Raw genomic sequence first — 10,183 nt, forward strand, 5'->3', positions numbered from 1 at the left:
TGGGAAGATAAGAATGAAGGAAATGGATCAACCTGAGTCCTGCCATTCTTATATGACGAAGTCTTTGTGCCCTGGGTCATGCTTAGGTGGTTTTAGCTCTCTCCTAGCCATCCAACATTCTACTGGGAGTTCCTCAAGTCTTTCCCACACTTACAACCACCAGACACAAATTGGCTAAATATTCCAAGTTGCTAATTTTTGCTCACAGGAAAGCCCTACTGGCATAGACCCATCAGGTTTACAATGAGGTGGCATCTGTCACATGCTGCTTCACAAGCAGCTAAAATCGTCACACTCTTAGCTTTTTTCACCATTCCCTTCTACTAAGATCTCCACTTCAACATTCTTTCAATCACCATTTACAAGTTTGACTTCCTTGTTTAAGGGTTGAGGAAATTGATATTTACTGTGTATTTTCTTTGTGCCTGACATGACATAAGCACTTTACGTGCTTTATTTCATGTAATTCACACAACAACTACAAAAAATCATAATAGTGAATGTTTATATACTGTCTACCATGTGCCAGGAACCGTTGTGAATGTTTTACATATCTCAGTCACTCATTGCTCACAGCAACTTGATGTGGTAGACACTGTAATTGTCCCCACTTTATAGGTGAAGAAACAGGGATTCAGAGGTGAAGACTTTTGTCTAAGGTCGCAGAGATGGTTAGTGGCAGGGTCAGAGTTGAACACAGTCCATACATCTAACCTCTCTATCATTATCTGTCATCATCTGTCCTGTGAGAAGAGAAAGCCAAAGCTCAAAGAAGTTAAGTGGTTTACTCAGAGGCACACAGAAAGTGGAAGAACTGGGGCCAGAAACCATGGTCTCATGGACCAAAGCATGGTCTCCAGACCAGCAGCATCAGTACCACCTGAGAACCTGTTAGAATTGCAAATTCATGGGCCCCACCCCAGACCTACTGAATCTAAAACTCTTGTGAGGGGTACAGCAATCTCTGTTTTAAGAGATCCAGAGGAGATCCAAGATAGAGGAGGAGATAAACACTGTGCTTCCCTCAACCTGTGAACACATCAAAATTACAGCTAAATTATAGAACAATCAGCCTGAAGAATCATCTGAAGTCTAGCTGAACAGAAGTTTTATAACTAAGGATATAAAAAAGAAGCCACGTCAAGACTGGTAGAAGTGGTGGAGACGCAAAACGGGCTGGTCCCACTCCCAGTTGTGGTGGTTGAAAATCAAAAGAGACATCTCAGCCACAGAGGTTCCCACAAAGGAGCGAGGGATTTCAGGCCCCTCACACCAGGTTCTCCAGCCCAGAGTACTGGTGCCAGGAAGAAGAGCCCCCGCAACTTCTGGTTGTGAAAAACGGTGGGGATTCTGATGTCCAGGTGGGACAGAAGGCTGCAAAAATCCCAGGCATCCTCTTAAAGGGCTCACACAGCTCTTACCCTCAGCTCCAGCGAAGGAACAGTGACTGTGGGGGCATCAGAGACATATGGGGAGAAACTGAGTTGTGTAACTTCAGTTGTGTAACTTCACAAATGAAAGAAAAGGAGAAAACTCCAGAAAAAGAACTAAATAAAATGGAGACAAGCAACCCACCAGATACAGAGTTCACAACACTTTATAAAGATGCTCAAGGAACTTAGTGACAACTTCAACAAAGAGATAGCAAGCATAAAAAGGGACATAGAGGTGTGGCCGGTTGGCTCAGCTGGTTAGAGCACGGTGCTGATAACACCAAGATTGCCAGTTCGATACCCGCGTGGGCCACTGTGAGCTGTGCCCTTCTTAAAAAAAGGGAGGAGGAACCATAAAAAAAACCCAATCGGAAGTGAAGAATACAATAACTGAAATGAAGAATGCACTAGAAGGAATCACTAGCAGACTAAATGAAGCAAAGTATCAAACCAGAGATTTGGAAGACAAGGTAGCAGGAAACACCCAATCAGAACAGAAAAAAAGAATTTAAAAACCTAAGGATAGTTTAAAAGACACTGGGACAACATCAATCATAACAACATTTGCATCATAGGAGCACTAGAAGGAGAAGAGAGAAAACAAGGGATTGAGACTACATTTGAAGAAACAATGACTGAAAACTTTCCTAACCTGATGAAGGAAATAAACATAAAAGCCCAGGAAGTGCAGAGAGTCCCAAACAAGATGAACCCAAGACACATTATAATTAGAATGACAAAGGTTAAAAACAAAGAGAGGATCCTAAAAGCAGCAAGAGAAAAGCAACTAGTAACTTATAAAAGAGCTCCCATAAGATTGTCAGCTGCTTTATCAACAGAAACTTTGCAGGCCAGTGGAATTGGCACAAAATATTCAATGTGATGAAAAACAAGAACCTACAACCAAGATTACTCTACCCAGCAAGGCTATCATTTAGAATTGAAGGACAGATAAAGATCTTCCCAGACAAGAAAAAGCTAAAGAAGTTCACCACCACCAAACCAGTATTACAAGCAATCTTAGAGAAACTTCTTTAAAATGGGGGGGAAAGACATTAAAAATATGAATAATAAAATGGCAATAACTGTATATCTATCAGCAATTGCTTTCAATGTAAGTGGATTAAATCCTCCAATCAAAACCATAGGCTGGCTAACAGATAAGAAAACAAAACCCTTACATATACTGCCTACAAGAGATTCATTTCAGATCGAAAGACACACACAAACTGAAGGTAAAGGGATGGAAAAGGTTATTTCATGAAAGTACAAACAAACAAACAAAAAAAGCTGGGGTAGCAATGCTTATGCCAGACAAAAAAGACTTTAAATCAAAGGCTATAACAAGAGTCAAATAAGAACCCAGTAATCCCACTTCCTGGTACTTATATGAAGAAACCCCACATGATACTTCGAGGGAACATGTGCATTTATATTTTCATTGCAGCATTGTTTACAATGGCCAAGATGTGGAGACAGCCTTCGTGTTTGTCGATGGAAGAATGGAGAAAGAGGAGGTGACATATATATATATGACATATATATATATATATATATATATACACAATGGAATATTGTTCGGCCATGGAAGGGAATGGGTTCTTGCCATCTCCAGCAACATGCGTGGACCTGGAGGGTGTTGTGCTGAGTGGAGTATATCAGACAGAGAAAGACAGATGCAATGTGATTTTGCTTATATGTGGAATCTAAAGAATAAAATTAACAAACAAAACAGAAACAGACTCTTAAATACGGAGAAGATTGATCCTTGATTTTGACACTCACTTCTCAAATAGAGAGATTCTCAGTGTTTCAGTTCACTGTTTTCTCCCTTCTGCCTGCTGTTTCCGACTCTCTCTACCTGTAACCCTCAATTCCATCCTCATCAGGAGGAAACACTTCTGGGCGATTTGGTCGGCTGATGTGCTGCCCTCCTGGTTGATATACTGTACAATGAAAAACTTCTTTTTTTTCAAAGATTTTTTTCGGGGTATTTTAAAGATTTTATTGGGGAAGGGGAACAGGACTTTATTGGGGAACAGTGTGTACTTCCAGGATTTTTTTTCCAAGTCAAGTTGTTGTCCTTTCAATCTTAGTTGTGGAGGGCGCAGCTCAGCTCCAGGTCCAGTTGCCGTTTCTAGTTGCACGGGGCACAGCCCACCAGCCCTTGCGGGAGTTGAACTGGCAACCTTGTGATTGAGGGGATGCGCTCCAACCAACTGAGCCATCTAGGAGGCAGCTCAGCTCAAGGTGCCTTGTTCAATCTTAGTTGCAGGGGGTGCAGCCCACCATCCCTTGTGGGACTCGAGGAATTGAACTGGCAACCTTGTGGTTGAGAGTCCACTGGTCCATGTGGGAATCGAACCGGCAGCCTTCAGAGTTAGGAGCATGGAGCTCTAACCACCTGAGCCACCAGGCCGGCCCGAAAAACTTCTTACAGTTTTGGAACTAAACTTTTTTTTTTCGTTTTTTGCCTTAAGGGTTAGTTCAGTAGCTACACTAATGGCTTCATCACCCTCTGCTTTTATGAAATGTTTAAGATCTCAGATTTCCCCTGAATCAAGCTGTTGTTAAGAGGTTCGGTGTAGGTAAAAGAGACAGACAGAACAATAAAATGATTTTTATAGAGGCTAAAAGGAAGTTAAGGAATTTTTAATTCTGGTGTTGGCTAAACTTTTACTGCTGTGGTATAATAGAAAGAAACCTAGCATTTGGAATTAAAAGACCTCAGCTTGGGTCCTGGTTCTGCAATTCTGTCATTTATTGGCTATGCAACTTTAAGCCAGTCACTTAACCTCCCTGGGCCTAAGTTTTCTTATCAAACTGCTAGGCTAACATTATACAGCCCACAGGTTTTTGTAACAAAAACATAAGATGTTGGGGAGAGGGGAGAGTAATGCATGCCGTAAACCGTGAACACTATCCAAATGTGATTGCATTCACAAAGAAAGATTAAAGGTACCTACTCCAAAATGGCTTCCGTCTGCTACTTGAATCACTGTACCCTCCAGAACACCTAGAAACTCCAGCCTGGATTCCTCTTGCCAACGTTAAGAAAGCTGCCCAGAAGTGTCAAGTTTGGTTTGAGCATATTGCAGAAATAGTAATTATCATAAGAGTCACTATTTATTGGACACGTGATGCATGCCTAACTTGTGCTAAGCACTTCTCCTGCATCATCTCGAATAATCCTTACAGCTCTGTGAAGTAGGAATTACTCTTCCCAGTTTGCAGATAAACTCAGAGAGGTAATTGTCCAGCAGTCACACAGCTAGTAACCTGAGATTTTGATTAATACTCAAGCCCACACACTTAATCACTGTTAATATCACTGTCCTTTTCTTTCATGTGCCCCTTGGAAAAAAGAATCAAATCCATTTGGGGTGAAGATCCCAAATGGAAAACGTCTAGCACACAATTTAAATTATTATCTGCTTTCCCACCCTCACTCCACCAAAATAACTGCAGTTATTTAAAAAAAAAAAAAAAAAAAAACAGCGATGTAACTTAACCTCTGTTCCTCAACCTTAAGAGTTATAAAAAGTCTGAATCATAAAGGACAGATACTGTTTCTAGAATGAAATCCATTTTGGTTAACTTTAAGGTTTTTGAAAATATTTGACATAAAACATGCCACACACACACACACACACACACACACACACACAGACCTTCTTTAAAGCTTTTTTTTTTTTTTTCCACAAAAGCAGTGGAGAAAAATTTTCCCAGGACCCAAGCTCAAGATATTCCTGATACCAGATGCCTCCACAAGCTGGGCTGCTGTCAGGGGGACAGAGAAGCTGCCAAGAAGCCAGGCCATTTCCACTCCACATTTGGTCTGAGGCCAGAGTGTTGTCTTTCAGCTTTTCGAGAGACTTCCTGGGGTGAGGCGAACCCAGCAACGACCATATGTGACCATCACGGCCTGTAAGTATAGAAAAAAAGTAAAAGCCTTGATCAATGGCCAAGATCTCTCTTACCTGCAAAGGCTGGAAAACTCCTTTTCCATTGCAAAACCAGAAAGCATCCAGATTAATCTTTGCTTGGGGAGGTAGGGGTTCTAGTTTCCATGAACTAGAAGCTAATCAGCTTCTGTGGAGGGCGTGTCCTAATGCTCAGGACCTTACTTAGCAAGCTCGGTCTCATAAGTTTGGTCCCAGTGTGACTATACTTGTGTTATTCAAAGTGCGTCCCAAGGAATGTTATGATAAGCAAGGAAAGGGCCCCACGCCAAGCAGGCACATGCGTGTGCATACCACATTGAAAAAGTGTTGATACAGAAAGGGAATATTAAAAAGGGAATGTGCTGGAGGAATATGAAAGAAGACTTTTGCTTTGCTCCACCAGATTTTACATTTATAGGCTTCAGTAGAAGGATCATCATGTATATCCTTGGTCTCCAGTATGGCATGGGGGGTGGAGGCGGTAGAAAGGGAAATGCTTAAAGTCATTGAAGGTCCCTAGTCCATTTATTCAACAACAATTTATGGGGGGTCCCACCATGCACCAGGTAAGGTGCCATGTGCTACAGATACAAATGACCGAGAGCAGACAGCATGCTGCCCTCATGGAACTGGTAACTAGCGGAGGAGACGGTCAACAATCAAATAGCCACATGAATATAAGAAAAATTGCAGTTGTGACAAGTACTAAGAAGGAAAGGTGATAGTGCTTTGAGAGCCTAAGTGAGGAGAATCTGACCTACTCAGAGAGGTCAGCATGGGCTTCCCTGAGAAAGCAAGGTTTCTATCGATATCCAAAAGATCAGTAGAAGTTAACTAAGCAAAGGAATGGGGGTGGGAGACACAGTCCTAGACAAGGGAACAGCAGATGTCAAGACCTTGTATTGAAAAGGAGTCATCTTCGTGGGAAATCAGAGGAAATGTGACCTAAGTATCACCAGGAAAGCCCACCTACCCCTAAACACCTCTGCCTCTAATGTCTAAAATTTTACCATTATTAAGGTGTGCTTTGGATTAAGATTGTTTTCCCTTGAAGTGTTCTTTTATGATCAGAAAAATAACCCCTTAAGTCAAGTGAATGATTTTACTTGATCAATTTTCTTCCAAGTAGCACAGGTCATGGCCAAAAGTCCATGAGATTTATACAGGAATTTGAATAGTATTAAATTTAAAAAATCAATTAGCAAAATGATACTTTGCTAGCAGTCAGGCATTTAATGAGGGAAGTTTCTATGAAACGAAAAAGATTAATAGTTACAACTCTGTTTCTGAGTCCAGAGAACAGCCAGTCAGGATTTTTAAGCTTGAACTTAAAGAATCTCTAAAAGGTAGAGTGAGGATGGCAGTGACTATCTGATGAGGTTTCCTGATTTGCTGTTAGAATGCCTCTGACAATGGCATGAGGTGTCCCAGTGAACTTTCTGAATGACACAACAGAAGGCGTGAAGTTTGCCCATATACGTATGGTCTGTTGTAGTATTTTTTTAAAGTTTATATGAAGTCATCCAGCTCCAGCTTATTGAGCTTCGTGAAAAGGGCAGTTTTAGTTCCAAATCAAAAGGGAGAAAAAAACGGAAGCACTATTTTGGAGAGTTGTAGCCAGATATTGGAAGAAACTAGAAGAATTCAGGATTTAGTAAGGACTGGCAAAATGTGCGAGACAGAACCCACAAGAGTTCACTAAAGTTTTCCATTGAAACAAAATAATTCTTTCTACAATCACACCCATTTCTATCTAAGCATCAAAGTAAACAGAGGTATAATTTATGAACTTGCTTTAAGTCATAGATAGCTTAAAAGAAAAGAGAAAAAGGTTTTCTTAAATCTGGAATACAAAACATTAAAGAGCCAGCAATGTTGCAATGAAAAAGTCATTAAAAAATTATAATCCTCCTCAACAGTTCATTCAGGCCCCTGAATTAAATCTTGTTTGGTTACATCTTTATGAATCCATCAGCTTCTTGATTAGTTCTAGAAATTCTTCCTCAGTTCAGTGGCATGATCTCGAAGTTATTCAAGTGATGCCATCATGGATCATTCTCACATGTATATGATTCCAGGGAAGAATCAGAGTAAACCAGTAACTGCCAATGAATGACGAGACAAAACGGCCACGCTTAATGTTTTGATGAGAGTTTATTTCATAAGGAAAATTAGTTAATTCTGTGGCATACAACATTTTAACATAATAAGTGGACAGTGAGAGTAAATTTCCAAGAACTTCATACAATTTCTGGAATATCTGTATTAGTAACATAGATACATGCACATATAACCTAAAAGACTTATCATTACTTCTTTTTTATGCAAAAATTTAGGTTTTATTTTTACTTATTCTTATATTGTGGGAGCTGATGTCAAGAACTTAAAGTCAACCAATAACTTTCCTGCCTCTTAGCTGAACAAAAATAAACACATTGTGGCATCTGCTTCAGGCAAGACTTGCTTTTTCACATTTCACATGAAAATGCAATATTACCCTTTCTTGGACAAAATGACCGGTTTCTAAAGGAAACTATCTTTAGAAGAAGTGTTTAATAAACATATTTTATTTAAATAAATCCTCCAGTGGGAAATGGAAAATTCATTGCCTTGACTTAGAAGAAGGCTCTGTACAGTTATCTGTCAGATTTATCTGTGTAGTTCACCAACATGTTACTGGAAACAGCAATATTTCCACATCACAGTTCCCAAAAGGCCTTTAAAGTCTCAAAATCCTGTGTCTCCTTTGGCTCGTTTCTCTCTTGGTTTCACCCAGGCCTTATTAATGGTTCGCCTTATATCGTCATCTCCACATTCATACATTTTCTTTTAAACATTCATCTGTCATTGCTAAAACAGCTTTTCTTTCCCTTTTCAACCCAAGCCAGGTAGCCCCACACTTGTTTTCTGCTTTCGTTCTAGGTAAGATAACCACTGTATCTGTCCTGACTTTTTTTTAACTGCCTTCTACAGAGATGGTTTCAAGAGATTGTTCAGAGTCATGGAGTAACTCTTTCCATTTTGGTTAAATTCTTTATCAAAAGATCAAATGACCTCTCTGTGACACGCACCTGCCCGTTCGGTGGAGACTTGATGGACTCCAGTTAAGGTAACGCAGATTTTCAAAAACCTATCTGACCGATTCCATCCATCCATAATTACTGATTTTCGCTGTATATCCCATTGTAATGGGAACAACCACAGCAGCTGGGTTTTCATTGTCAAGAAATTGTGTTTTCTTCTGTGATTTCTGCTGTATCTTCCTGATTTCTGTCTTAGTCTTGGATTTTTTCAGCTGGAGGGGCACCACGTATTCTTTCTCTGGTGGCCTTTCCAGCAGCACCTCCACCTCTTTCTGAAGCTCTTCCCCAGCTGACGCCATGGTCGGGCTGGGTCAGGCGAGGCGCAAGCTGCAGCCCTGCCGTGGACCGAGCAGGAACCGTCACAAGCGTAAGTCCCAGCGCTGCAGCCTCTGTCATCACTTATTTGACAATGCTTCCCATGTAATTCAACATACCAGATGAACCTAATTAGCTTAATGTCTCTTTTACAAAGTGAGAGATTTTCCAGGAGCTAGTTTAAAGTCAAAAAGACTCCAGTTAGAATTTGATTTTGGAAAGCTGTCAAAAATGTCAAAAGGTTTGCACACAACTAAAAAGGATCACAGGTCACTGTGAAACAATACTTATCCATCACACCAAAGTGAAAGTAAAAGATTTCGAAAGCAAATACAGAAAGTTATACAGTTGTACAGAGAGTTATATAGCTCTTTTAATAATGAGAAGACTTGGTTTCTTAAGTAATCAAAGACCTGATAAAGACAATATGAAGCACAGGAAATTACTTTAAAATTCAAAATCTTGCTTTCCTAGATAGATTACTTAAAAGGCAAAGAAAAGTCTATTTTTACAATTTCTTATTATGAGCTGACCAATAATCTAAGGAAATTGTGTTAACAGAGAGAGAAAACCAAGTTCCGGTTTTACATCAGTGTACTCTTACTACTAAGGCTAATTAAAAAAAACAAAACCTCTTATAAATAAATCCATCCAATCTTAGTACCAACCACACAAGAAGAAATTTCCTTTTCCATGATTCCTTTTACACAAATCTTCCAAAAATTTTTTTTTATCCGTTCAGTTTTTGTCCACCCTTTTTTTTTCTCATTCTGAAACAATCAGTCATTCTACTTTAGAACAAAATAACTCTTCCTCCTAAAAAATATATATATACATATATATATATATATTTGTGTGTATATATATGTACATATATATATACTTCATACCTCTCCTTATTAAAAACATATATTCCCTTCCTTACATGCAGAGTTTTTTTATCTTTATTATGTCTAGTATATTCATTTGCAATATTGATTAGAATTTTCAACCATTAGTAACCCTAATTTTCAGTGAAAACTAAGACGCAGGCAATTCTGAACTATCTGCCACATACTATCATTCTGTAATAAATTTATGAATTCATTATTTTCAAATTTTCTGGAGGCATATGTCTTTTTCATAGCACAATTTCTCATGTTTATTAACAGACCCAAATATATTTAGCTTCTCTATGCCATCTAAAAGTAAGATCCAAAAGTAAATAAACTTAAACTTATATTCATCAATTAATGTTTCAATATTAAATCTTATCTGGAAATAATCTAGATAGCCAATGAATATCTACCATTAACTCAGCTTAGTATAGTTTTAAGGTTCAAGTTATCACAAAGCTTTCTGCAATTATTATTATTTTTTTAGACCCCCCTGCAATTATTTTTAAGTACACATATTATAAAGCATAATT

At 39.1% G+C, this 10,183-nt stretch overlaps 1 pseudogene across 1 annotated transcript; it reads right to left on the minus strand.

Annotated features, from left to right (window-relative positions):
* Positions 1-8,104: 8,104 nt before the first annotated feature.
* Positions 8,105-8,759, minus strand: LOC308502502 (calcyclin-binding protein-like; annotated as a pseudogene). Its single transcript has one exon. The product of its transcript is annotated as a calcyclin-binding protein-like (transcript).
* Positions 8,760-10,183: the final 1,424 nt, after the last annotated feature.

The sequence above is a fragment of the Rhinolophus hipposideros genome (assembly GCF_964194185.1).
Source record: "Rhinolophus hipposideros genome assembly, chromosome: 9".
Taxonomy (NCBI): domain Eukaryota; kingdom Metazoa; phylum Chordata; class Mammalia; order Chiroptera; family Rhinolophidae; genus Rhinolophus; species Rhinolophus hipposideros.